A 14,546-nucleotide genomic window follows, 5' to 3' on the forward strand; every position below is an offset into this window, starting at 1 on the left:
ATATTTTAACAGAAGTGTAGATAGAATATGTTAAAACAGAAAATAAGCAGATATTAACAGTAAATGAACAAGTTGATTAATAATCCATCATAATTTGACAAAATGACACAATATGTTAAATTAGGAGCCTTTGGTTGTTTACTTACTACGAAAAGACAAGTTGTCAAGTGTGTTTACTATCCTATTTAATGCCAACATTCTTATTTGATTGCCATTAGAAACATATGTTTAATGTAGAGATGTCCGATAATATCGGACTGCCGATATTATCGGCCGATAAATGCTTTAAAATGTAATATCGGAAATTATCGGTATCGGTTTCAAAAAGTAAAATGTATGATTTTTTAAAACGCCGCTGTACGGAGTGGTACACGGACGTAGGGAGAAGTACAGAGCAGTTGCGTCTCCCAGTCATACTTGCCAACCCTCACGATTTTCCGGGAGACTCCCGAATTTCAGTGCCCCTCCCGAAAATCTCCGCGGGCAACCATTCTCCCGATTTCCACACAGACAACAATATTGGGGGCGTGCCTTAAAGGCACTGCCTTTGAGTGCCGGCCCAATCACATAATATCTATGGCTTTTCACGCAAGTGAATGCAAGGCATACTTGGTCAACAGCCATACAGGTCACACTGAGGGCGGACGTATAAACAACTTTAACACTGTTACAAATATTTGCCACACTGTGAACCCACACCAAACAAGAATGACAAACACATTTCGGGAGAACATCCGCACCGTAACACAATATCAATCAATCAATCAATCAATGTTTATTTATATAGCCCTAAATCACAAGTGTCTCAAAGGGCTGTACAAGCCACAACGACATCCTCGGTGTCGAGTGGGTCTGACATAATATTGTGAAAGTCCAACACATCAGCGAAAGTCCAGTCCATATAAACACAACAGAACAAATACCCAGAACCCCTTGCAGCACTAACTCTTCCGGGACGCTACAATATACACCCCCCGCTACCCTCTACCCCCCACCTCAACCCCGCCCACCTCAACCTCCTCATGCTCTCTCAGTGAGAGCATGTCCAAAATTCCAAGCTGCTGGTTTTGAGGCATGTTAAAAAAAGAATGCACTTTGTGACTTCAATAATAAATATGGCAGTGCCATGTAGGCATTTTTTTTCCATAACTTGAGTTGATTTATTTTGGAAAACCTTGTTACATTGTTAATGCATCCAGTGGGGGAATCACAAAAAAAATTAGGCATAATAATGTGTTAATTTCAATCCAATCCAATTCAATCCACTTTATTTATATAGCACATTTAAACAACAAAAATGTTACCAAGTGCTGCACAACAATATTAAAAACAGTATTAAAAACAATATTAAAAACAATAATCAAATATTATCCTTAGCTCCACCAATGACTGAATAAAAACAAAAAATAAATAAATATAGAACCAATATAAAAACAATATAAAAATAAATATGAATAAAACAATTTTAAAGGGAAAAACCAATTAAAACAGTAAAAAGAAATCAAAATGTATAAAAAAAAAACACGGAGGACAACAGGGCACAGAGGACCACACAACTCACGTAGTGTTAAAAGACAAAGAATAAAAGTGGGTCTTAAGTCGAGAATTCCACGACTGTTTATATCGGTATCGGTTGATATCGGAATCGGTAATTAAGAGTTGGACAATATCGGAATATCGGCAAAAAAGCCATTATCGGACATCTCTCGTTTAATGCATCTTAGGACTTTATGATTAAATAAAGCCAATAATGAAATGTTTTTGTGGTCCCCTTTATTTGAAAAGCATGGCAATACATGTTGGTACAAGTACCAAAATGTTGCATCATTGGGAGACAGTTTAAAAATGGTCTGTGTAACATAATCTATGCAACATTTTGAGCAAAGAACCACCATTCCAAGTTATGTGCGCCACGTGGAAGTGCTTTAAATGTAGAAAGAAAATCATATCATGATCCCTTTAAAAAGTCCCGAATTGTGCAACAGTGATGTACATAACGCACATTTGCATATGCAGTAGGCATACAGTAAGGACCAGAGGGAGAGGTGGCAATGATCTCGTTCTTTGAGCATAACTGATGCAATGTTAGCAAGGGATTACATCTATTTATCTTTCTAGGGCAGGCTAATAAATAATTCAAGCATAATTGCGCGAAGGTGCGGTCAATACGACGGGTCGCGTCGATAGCAGGTACGGCAAACACTCGCTTCCTATCGAGCTATGAAGGACACATTCTTAAGAAAATGGCAAGCGGGGGCTCCGAAGAGGTCTGCCTTCACGCGGGCGTTTTGAATGTGGTGGAGGAAACATGATTAATCTGTTATTCAGCGTCCCATTTTTTGGCCTCACGGTGGAGTATTGATCGGAGAGGACAGAGCAATCTGAATGTCATTGAGCCATTTCACAGTTATTCTACCCCCTTTTTACAGGATGGGAATGAATGTGCAAGGCTGAGCAACACATACAGTAGTGTGTTAGGCATGGTGGAACTCATTAAGTCAATTCCATAGCAACAATGTAACTCTCTTTCAGCTTCTCGGAGTGTGCCCAAAGGGTCAATTCAGTGAGCGCCTACTGCCACCATGTGTTGGCCTTCAGTACTACAATACTGGCTGGGGGACAACAAGCTATTGGCAGACCATGAGCAGCAAAGAATTATACTAACTTTCTTCTTCTTTTTTTTTCCAATCACTGCACTTAGACTGTGGTTTCCATGAATGCAATGAAAAGCGAGTGCGTAAATAAGATGTCAACGTAGTGTTTGAACAACGTGCAACGTGGGTTTTCAGATTAGTGAGAGCTGTGTTGTAAGCACTGGCACTGTCAAGTATTTGGAGATCACTGCTTCTAACTCTGTGCACAAAGTGTAAGCACGCTAAACTCTGCTAGACTAAATAGAGACTTGATTTGTGTGTGACGCACAGCAATACTTAGTAGACCAGTGGTTCTTAACCTTGTTAGAGGTACCGAACCCCACCAGTTTTATATGTGCATTCACCGAACCCTTCTTTAGTGAAAAATTTTAAAAAAAACAATTTCAAATTCAAGACAAAGTTATATGTTTTTGGTAACACTTTAGTATGGGGAACATATTCTAAGTAACAAAGACTTAATTTAGAGTTATTTGGTTAGGGCCAGGGTTAGAGGGTTAGGGTTATAATAAGGCCATGCCGAATAAGGCATTAATAAGTACTTAATAATGACTAGTTAAGAGCCAATATGTTACTAATTTGCATGTTAATAAGCAACTAATTAATAGTGAATATGTTCCCCATACTAAAGTGTTACCATGTTTTATTACTGGTGCACAAAATGAACCGTGCATGAACATCACCTTGTTCAAAAAACAAAACCAACACAGTGCATAAACTCACAACAAATTACACACAACTTCTGCTGTTGCCGTATCCGTAATACGCCGATAGGGACAAGTTTTTATTTACACGATGACTCGGGTGTGTCTTGACCTCCGCCGAACCCCTGAGGCCGACTCACCGAACTCCTAAAGTTCGATCGAACCCAGGTTAAGAACCACTGTAGTAGACATTATGGCCTGATGTATGCAAGGTTTGCGTGTACTAAAACAAGTGCAAACCTGATCTACTAAAAGCTTGTGCAACTGGGATTGTATAATATGTATAATATATCATTATTATCAGAACACCCACAATAGTAAGAGGAGGAGATGCATATGTAAACATTTAGCACTGGAAATGTGATTTCTTTGTTTAGGCAGAAACTGTTTTGTTTCAGGCTTGAAACAAAACAACCTCGATTGACGAATGACTCTAGTTGCGTTCTTTTCGGTTGCGAATGTTTACACGGCGCCAAATATGCCTCTGTGTGCGGACCATGTCTCGGCGTACGAACGTTTCATTTGTTCTATTCTTTAATTTTGTCAACAGCTACTAGCGATAAATCTGATTCAATGTTGTAAACAAAAGTAGCACAGTTAAGTTCAACATATGCCTTTGCCAAACGGACAGCCAAAGCATGCAAGACATCTCGAAGACCAAGTCGTTCATATCATTTACCATGAATTGATTAACGTGGACCCCGACTTAAACAAGTTGAAAAACGTATTCGGGTGTTACCATTTAGTGGTCAATTGTACGACTATAAGTCGCAGTTTTTTTCATAGTTTGGCCGGAGGTGCAACTTATACTTATACTAATACCATTTAGCTCATTCACGTAAGAGACTAGACGTATAAGATTTCATGGGATTTAGCGATTAGGAGTGACAGATTGTTTGGTAAACGTATAGCATGTTCTATATGTTATAGTTATTTGAATGACTCTTACCATAATATGTTACGTTAACATACCAGGCACGTTCTCAGTTGGTTATTTATGCCTCATATAACGTACACTTATTCAGCCTGTTGTTCACTATTCTTTATTTATTTTAAATTGCCTTTCAAATGTCTATTCTTGGTGTTGGGTTTTATCAAATACATTTCCCCAAAAAATGCGACTTATACTCCAGTGCGACTTATATATGTTTTTTTCCTTCTTTATTATGCATTTTCGGCCGGTGCGACTTATACTCCGGAGTGACTTATAGTCCAAAAAATATGGTATATATATATATATATATATATATATATATATATATATATATATATATATATATATATATATATATATATATATATATATATATACATATATATATAATATATATATACGTATATATATATATATATATATATACGTATATATATATATATATATATATATATACGTATATATATATATATATATTACGTATATATATATATATATACGTATATATATATATATATATATATACGTATATATATATATATATATACGTATATATATATATATATATATATATATATATATATATATATATATATATATATATATACATACATACATACATACATACATACATACATACATACATACATACATACATACATACATACATACATACATACATACATACATACATACATACATACATACATATATATATATATATATATATATATATATATACAGTATACATACCCGGCCAAATTGATTTAACCCAATGCGGCCCCCCAGTCAAGAGGTTTGGACACCCCTGATCGAGACAATATTGTTGTGTGTATAATTCAAAAACAACCCCTCATTTGTGTCAACAATCAAATGTTGATAGCCCTCCGTTGTGTTGGGCATCCTAGTCGGCAGTAAAGGACAATAACGACTAAACTCAATGCAAACCCAGAGTGTTGTTTCACTATTTTCCGTGCCAAATCACGCATTGTGTCGGTTAAGGTGCAGCACTATAAAAAGCAGCGGGGTCTCAGCATTATTCCGCCGCACAATGCTACCCCATGCAGCTTCAGCTTTTGGAAAATATAGGAAGTGTTTGGCAAAACTATAGACGGGAGACCACCCACATGCCTGCATCCTCGTCGTGTAAATCTTGACATGCCAAGACGCGGAGCTGCAAACTCCACCAGCCCGAGCGAATGACATACTAAATATACACAGATGCCGAGAGTGGTATCAAAAAGCTAAAGAGGCAAATAAAGAATTTGAGAGGAGCCGTCAACCATAAAACATGGGGGATACACAGAATTTCACAGCTGTGTGAACAGTTCAAGCAGATGCGACTGGGATGTGATGGCGGGTGCATACAGAGAGGCGGGCTGTAAAAATATGCTATAAACTTTATGGAGCCTAATGCGGCCCTGCAGCACCCTCCCGCTGAGTCAAGATTGTCGACAGCACCACCGAGTGTGTGACAGAACAGTGGGGGGGGAGGAGGGGGGATGTACAACCGAGAGCCTCGCCCGCTATTCACAGCCTCCATCCACAATAGGCCCAAAATACAGACTTTGATTGATTGATTGAGATTGAGACTTTTATTAGTAGGTTGCACAGTGAAGTACATATTCCGTACAATTGACCACTAAATGGTAACACCCGAATAAGTTTTTCAACTTGTTTAAGTCGGGGTCCACTTAAATTGATTCATGATACAGATATATACTATCATATATACTATCATCATAATACAGTCATCACACAAGATCATCACAATTAATTATTTACATTATTTACAATCAGGGGTGTGGAGGGGGGGGGGGGGGGTTAGGATATGGACATCAAGTAGTGGACAGAGAGAGAGAGAGAGAGAGAGAGAGAGAGAGAGAGAGAGAGAGAGAGAGAGAGAGAGAGAGAGAGAGAGAGAGAGATCAGAAGGCATAAGAAAAAGTATCTGCATTTGATTGTTTACATTTGATTGTTAGCAATCCGGGGAGGGTGTTAGTTCAGGGTTGTAGCTGCCTGGAGGTGAACTTTTATTGCGGTTTTGAAGGAGGATAGAGATGCCCTTTCTTTTATACCTGTTGGGAGCGCATTCCACATTGATGAGAGTATTTGGCAAGCACGATTTTGTCCTACTAATTTCAGTGATCTTTGAACTCATCGTAGTTTGTTTACATGTATGGCATAGAAGGAGAATGAGTTAAGACCTTTGTTAGATCGGAATCTGGGTTTAACGTGGTTTGTGGAGCTCCCCCTGGTGTCGTGGTTATGGCGGTCATTTACGTTAAGGAAGTAGTTTGACATGTACTTCGGTATCAGGGAGGTGTAGCGGATTTTATAGACTAGGCTCAGTGCAAGTTGTTTAACTCTGTCCTCCACCTTGAGCCAGCCCACTTTAGAGAAGTGGGTAGGAGTGAGGTGGGATCTGGGGTGGAGGTCTAGCAGTAACCTGACTAGCTTGTTCTGAGATGTTTGGAGTTTAGATTTGAGGGTTTTGGAGGTGCTGGGGTACCAGGAGGTGCATGCGTAATCGAAAAAGGGTTGAACGAGAGTTCCCGCCAGAATCCTCAAGGTGCTTTTGTTGACCAGAGAGGAGATTCTGTAGAGAAATCTCGTTCGTTGATTAATTCATATATAAGCAATCAAACGAGCGGAGAATCATATTTTTTCTTTCCCGTCCCTTTTTTTTTCCTAGAATACTCTGTCAAGCAAACTGACGCCGAGATGTAAGAGTCACATCTGTTGGGCCTGCATGGAGGACAAAACAAATGACTCGCACAGTCATTAGAGCACAACACACACAATACTTGACACGCACGAGAAGAAACCTAGCTCAAACTCATATCAGCGGGCCGTAACCACCTCGTATTTTTTATGCATCCCTTCGGTATCGAGAGAAGCCACTTAACAATCCGCTCGGTATATTCAAAGAAGACATATTACATAGAAAAGAGATGAGACGAGGGAACAGTGGGAAAGGAAACACAACCAGAACACGACTGTAAGAGACGAGGCAACAAAAAGTAGGGTCTCTAGTTAGCACCTGGTTAAAAAAAACAAAAAACATTTGCTTTAACAGCTGTGGCTGTAGGCAACCCCCTGATAAAGTGTGTTATTAAAAGGACTGTGAATCTTTGGGCACCACACAATTCGATTTGATTTTTGGGGTATTCTCGGTTCAAAATCAAACCTTTTTAAATAACATCGGGCGCCAGTTCTATGATTAACTAAATTATGAATAAAATAGATAAACAGCTTTGATACATTTCTGTCTTACTAAAAAGAAAACTGGTTTTGTTTAACCAAATTCGTCAGAAACATTGAATAAAGTCAAATACAAATAATGCAACAAGAGAAGTATCCAACACTTCTATATATTGTATATATATATATATATATATATATATATATATATATATATATATATATATATATATATATATATTGTATATATATATATATATATATATATATATATATATATATATATATATATATATATATATATATATATACACACATATATATATATATATATATATATATATATATATATATATATATATATATATATATATATATATATATATATATATATGTACATATATGTACATTTATGTATACATATTTTCATATATATATATATATATATATATATATATATATATATATGTAAAATATATACCGTATTTTTCTGAGTATAAGTCGCTCCGGAGTATAAGTCGCACCGGCCCAAAAATGCATAATAAAGAAGGAAAAAAACATAAATAAGTCGCACTGGAGTATGAGTCACATTTTTTGGGGAAATTTATTTGATAAAACCCAACACGCTTTTAAGGTAAACCTCAATCAATCAATCAATGTTTATTTATATAGCCCTAAATCACAAAAGTCTCAAAGGGCTGCACAAGCCACAACGACATCCTCGGCACAGAGCCCACACAAGGGACGTCGATGTGAATGACTATGAGAAATCTTGGGGAGGATCGCATATGTGGGTAACCCCCCCTCTAAATACAGTCCCTAGTGGATCCAACCCCTACCATATTTAGAGATATCCGCTGAAATACAGTCGTGGTCAAAAGTTTTCATTGTCCCATTTACTCTCTTTAAAGCACCAGTTCCATTGGCAGCAAAACAGGCCCAGAGCATAATAGTACCACCACCATGCTTGACGGTAGACATGGTGTTCCTAGGATTAAAGGCCTCACCTTTTCTTCTCCAAACATATTGCTGGGTATTTTGGCCAAACAGCTCAATTTTTGAGCAGATTTGGTCACTTTTTCAGTAGACCCATAATAAATTCATAAAAGAACCAAATTTCATGAATGTTTTTTGTGACCAACAAGTATGTGCTCCAATCACTCTATCACAAAAAAATAAGACTTGTAGAAATTATTGGAAACTCAAGACAGCCATGACATTATGTTCTTTACAAGTGTATGTAAACTTTTGACCACGACTGTATACGGCAAAATACGTGACTTAAGTCTCAAATTTTAAGTCTCGGAAATGTGAAATCAAACCATGGCGGAGACATTTATAAAACAATTTTGCCTTCGTCCAAACTTGTTCTAAAAGAGCCGTTTGGAATTCAAACTTAGACTTGTCAGGTAACCAACAGGCAAGAAGAGTCGCTTTTGCACAATAGGACCCCTTTAAGCTACCGTGACATGTGATCTGAGTCATATGGGAGTACCTTGAATCATGTCGTGTAACTGCAACCTACATCTGAGTCACGTTTTAACCAAAGATAAGCAAATCAGCCGTTTAAAAACCACCAGTTTCATTCGGCACATGTCGGCAGCAGGATCTGAAGTCCCTTTTTTGAGTTCCATTCGATGAACTCTAAAAAGTGTGCTTTTAACCACACAGAAAAAGCATTTCCTTTCCACACCCAGTGTTGTTTCCTTGATCTTGATTTAAAATAGAATTCATGCTCATCACTGGCATAGGCCACAGACACACAATTGATTCATTTTGTATTGAAGTTCTTTTAAAGGCACCAAGGACATGTGCGACATTAAATCCAAACTACCCTCAGCACCCGCTTTAATAACTGCCTTTAAAACAAAAACTCTGTTGAGGCGTGTGTCTTTAAAAAGGTAAAAAGGGTGCAATAGAGAGAGGAAAGGGAGGGTTTCTTGATTTGCTTTCAGACTTGTCGTATTTCTTTTACCTTCCTTTAAAAAAGGTCCTTCGTAGGCTTACTTGGCAGGCTGAACAAGCACTTGATTAGAATTAAGGACGAGCCAGATGCCAGCATGTCCTCGTAGACACATAACTCTCTTCTTCTTCATCCCATCTTCCCTCACTTCGCTGAAAAAAAAGCAATCCTCTTGCCTTATCTCCACGTCGACTTTTGCTGCTGACACAACAAAACCCCCTTTAATCTGTACATCTGTAGTTGTATTGTTAGAATATGCTCATAGGTTATACTGTTTTAGAAAATATGTTCAACAGCCTGTTTTACTGCATATAGGTGAGTTAGTTCCCCCCCATGGGTTGTGGTCAAAACGTTTTGGCAGACATGCTGGAATACACCAATTTTTATCGACGTTAGACAAATGAGCGATGATTTACAGCCAATTATCGTATTTTTCGGAGTATAAGTCGCACCTGAGTATAAGTCGCACCCCCGGCCAAACTATGAAAAAAACTGTGATTTATAGTCCAAAAAATACGGTCATCCTTTTGAAATTAACACTTTTTTTTAAACAATGTAATTTCAAATACAATGCATAAAAAATGTCTGAATGTTTTATCTGTTTAATTTTAATAGGTTTACGTTATTTGTAAATACAATTAAATATGTATTATTAATATAGTAATTTTTAATTCAACAAATATTTTTGAAGCAGACAATGTAATTTCAAATATAATTCATTATTCATCATTTAAATTTTAAAAGTTAGATTAATTAATCTGATTACCGTATTTTTCGGAGTATAAATCGCTCCGGAGTATAAATCGCACCTGCCGAAAATGCATAATAAAGAAGGAAAAAAACATATATAAGTCGCACTGGAGTATAAGTTGCATTTTTGGGGGAAATTTTTTTGATAAAACCCAACACCAAGAACAGACATTTGAAAGGCAATTTAAAATAAATAAAGAATAGTGAACAACAGGCTGAATAAGTGTACGTTATATGAGGCATAAATAACCAACTGAGAACGTGCCTGGTATGTTAACGTAACATATTATGGTAAGAGTCATTCAAATAACTATAACATATAGAACATGCTATACGTTTACCAAACAATCTGTCACTCCTAATCGCTAAATCCCATGAAATCTTATACGTCTAGTCTCTTACGTGAATGAGCTAAATAATATTATTTGACATTTTACGGTAATGTGTTAATAATTTCACACATAAGTCGCTCCTGAGTATAAGTCGCACCCCCGGACAAACTATGAAAAAAACTGCGACTTATAGTCCGAAAAATACGGTACTTGCCAAGTGCTGCCATTTGCTTGACGGCGGCCATGTATTTCAACCAATTTTGCTTCAATTTGACACAAATATATTTCTCAGTCCCCGGAAGGTATTCCGACAAGTGACTTCTTCCCGGAAGTGAAAAGCAGTGGTGGTCAACCAAGCCGAGATGGCTGTTGTACAGCAAGCAACGAGCGAACTATCTGAGTACAAAAGAGGCTTAAATAAATAAATACAATTCTACTCAGGGCCCCAGTTTAGGCCCCGTTTACACTAAGCCGGATAAGGTTATCCAGGGTAAATCACACCTAACCGTATCCGTGTCCACACACAACAACGCCACCGTTTAAGAGCCCCGCCCCCCTCCGTCCGCCGGCCCAACGCGACCTAGTACGCATGCGCGGAAAACGCACACATCATAGTCACCTCCGGTGTTGCTTTGTGTGCAAGTTCTTAAATTGAACTTATCTGAACAATATCCAGTGTTGTGGTATTTCAATTACCGTATTTTTCGGACTATAAGTCACACTTTTTTTTATAGTTTGGCCGGGGGTGCGACTTATACTCAGGTGCGACTTATGTGGGAAATTATTAACACATTACCGTAAAATATCAAATAATATTATTTAGCTCATTCACGTAAGAGACTAGACGTATAAGATTTCATGGGATTTAGCGATTAGGAGTGACAGATTGTTTGGTAAACGTATAGCATGTTCTATATGTTATAGTTATTTGAATGACTCTTACCATAATATGTTACGTTAACATACCAGGCACGTTCTCAGTTGGTTATTTATGCCTCATATAACGTACACTTATTCAGCCTGTTGTTCACTATTCTTTATTTATTTTAGATTGCCTTTCAAATGTCTATTCTTGGTGTTGGGTTTTATCAAATACATTTCCCCAAAAAATACGACTTATACTCCAGTGCGACTTATATATGTTTTTTTCCTTCTTTATTATGCATTTTCGGCTGGTGCGACTTATACTCCGGAGCGACATATAGTCCGAAAAATACAGTAACTAGATCCACTCAACGTCCATTGCACCGGTCGCCCAGAAGAGGGGGCCCCCACATCTGCGGTCCCCTCCGAGGTTTCTCATTGTATCCCACTGGGTTGAGTTTTTTCTTGCCCTGATGTGGGATCTGAGCCGAGGATGTCGATGTGGCTTGTGCAGCCCTTTGAGACACTCGTGATTAAGGGCTATATAAATAAACTTTGATTGATGGATGGATTGATATGGTGGACAAAACTCCCTTTTAACCATTAAAGTCACAGCTCAAAGACTTCTGCTCATTGATTTTGCAGGAAATAATTAAAACAAGCTTAATGTAGCTACTGTAAATGTGTTGCATGTTTGGACAACATGGAATGACAAGTAATTGCAGCAACACAGAGGTACTATAAAGTCTATTTTATCACAGCTATAACGAACATACCGAATTAGTCAACACACCGTTACTGTCTCACACGGATTGGCAGTAAAGCCCCGTCCTTCAACGCCATGCATATTGATCACCTCCTTCTTTTTTCAAAAACAAAGACACAATGTTGTTATCATTCACACAAACTATGGCACTCTCAGTAGTGTTCCAGGCGAGCCAGTCTATGAAACAGAGGAAGTCTGCTTCCACAGTAACACTGCAGAAGTCGCTGATGGATTGTTACAACCTGGCCCTTGACTTGTGACGTAAATCAGGCCAATCTTTACAGGGGCCGCATGCTGTAAAAGCCTCATAATGGTCAGCAGACAGCTGCAGGGCTGTGCAGAAGCAGAGGCATCTGCTTTCAGCACTGGCAGACATGTTGGTATGGATGAACAGGTATGTATTCCGCTCATCCGTCGCTCAATCCTGAGGTGGGGAGAGCGTTTGAGGCTTAGAAGTGTTGCGCATTTGCACGCCGGTCAAACTGGATTAGATCCAATTTACACAGTCCTCTATTCCGAGCTCGCTCTCTAGTGGGAGAGCGGGAAACGTCAGAGAAATTTCATGCCTGAGACAGAGGAGTTACAGTGTGCACGTTCCCCGACAGACAATCCTCGCCGGCGCTCCCCTCGCGAGCACAAGAGAGAGGGCTCTATCCCAATGACACACGCTGACAGCGTGAAAATGGGAATCTGCCAGCAAAGCAGGGAGTTAACTGTGGCCAACCACCAGCTAACCAGGCTAAACACTCTCAGCTTCCTCCTCCTACTTCCTCTTGCAGAGCCTGCCGAAGAATGACAACTCACAGGTTGAAACAAGAACACTCAAGAGAGAGAGAGAGAGAGAGAGAGACAGACCTCTGGCTGGGCTTCAACATTTGTCACCTGCAAAATCGATGAGTGAATGCTTTCGCTGTGGTATTGACATTTTGTTCCCTTGGTAGCAGACAGAAATTGAGAATGAAACTTTGTCTTCTTTTTAAGCCAGTAAGATGGTGCACAAGTAGAACAACGGCAGGAGGCGAGGTGGTAGGGGTGGGCATCGTTTCTATTTGGACGACTCCGGTTCCAAACGATTCCCGATTCAGGTTCAAACATGTACTAAGAATTTCTCATGGGGCTATTTTCAATCAGAATATAAGGTAACACTTTAGTATGGGGAACATATTCTAAGTAACACAGACTTAATTGTGAGTTATTTGGACACTAGGGCAGTGGTTCTTAACCTTGTTGGAGGTACCGAACCCCACCAGTTTCATATGTGCATTCACCGAACCCTCCTTTTTTTTCAAATTCAAGACAAAGTTATTATATGTTTTTGGTAACACTTTAGTATGGGGAACATATTCTAAGTAACTAAATAACTTAATTTTGAGTTTTTTGGACACTAGGGTAACATATTCTAAATAACAAAGACTTAATTTAGAGTTATTTGGTTAGGGTTAGGGTTAGAGGGTTAGGGTTTCTGCACCTGCGGTTCCCACACAAGGTTGCAACATTGTTTGTCAACACTGTCTGCTCTCATTTTCTCGCACATTTGAAACCTCTGATGTTCTGTGTACCTACACTCTGTCCTCCCCATGTCTTGGCCTGCTGTGTGTGTGTGTGTGTGTGTGTGTGTGTGTGTGTGTGTGTGTGTGTGTGTGTGTGTGTGTGTGTGTGTGTGTGTGTGTGTGTGTGTGTGTGTGTGTGTGTGTGTGTGTGTGTGTGTGTGTGTGTGTGTGTGTGTGTGTGTGTGTGTGTGTGTGTGTGTGTGTGTGTGTGTGTGTGTGTGTGTGGTACACAGAACATCAATTTCCACACTTCTATTAGCCCCGGGTCCAGTGGACCCGAACATCTTATATGTAATAGAAATGTGTAGGGGGGGTGTATGGTGTGTGGTCATTAAATATGTATTCTGATATATGTTCTTCACATAAAATGAGCCAAAGTCAGTGAGTCTCAGTTTGAAAAATTAATTAATTGTATAATTTTTCTTTTAATAAAAAATGAAAACGGGTCCCACTTGTGTGGTGTTCGGGTCACAAAAAAACAATCTGAAGCTATCTTTATTTTTATGTTATCATGCCATGATTTTACCAGTCCGGCCCGCATTGGAAATAGATGTTCCTCCATGTGGCCCCTGAGCTAAAATGAGTTTGACACCCCTGATCTACTGCTTATTGAAATCCTTCGGTTTTTACACTCTAAGTCCTCCTGTGTCCAGGGAATTATTATCCCAGTTTGTAAACATTAACAAAAACGGCAACAACAACAAAACATTTGGAGAAAATAAAAATATTGATCTTGGTATCAACGGTACAGATTTATGGACTGATCCATCTTCCTCTTAAGTGTATGCCTGGCAGTGGCCACTAAACAGCAAGAGAGCAGCCCAACAG

This window comes from Entelurus aequoreus, linkage group LG28 (assembly GCF_033978785.1).
Source record: "Entelurus aequoreus isolate RoL-2023_Sb linkage group LG28, RoL_Eaeq_v1.1, whole genome shotgun sequence".
NCBI lineage: Eukaryota > Metazoa > Chordata > Actinopteri > Syngnathiformes > Syngnathidae > Entelurus > Entelurus aequoreus.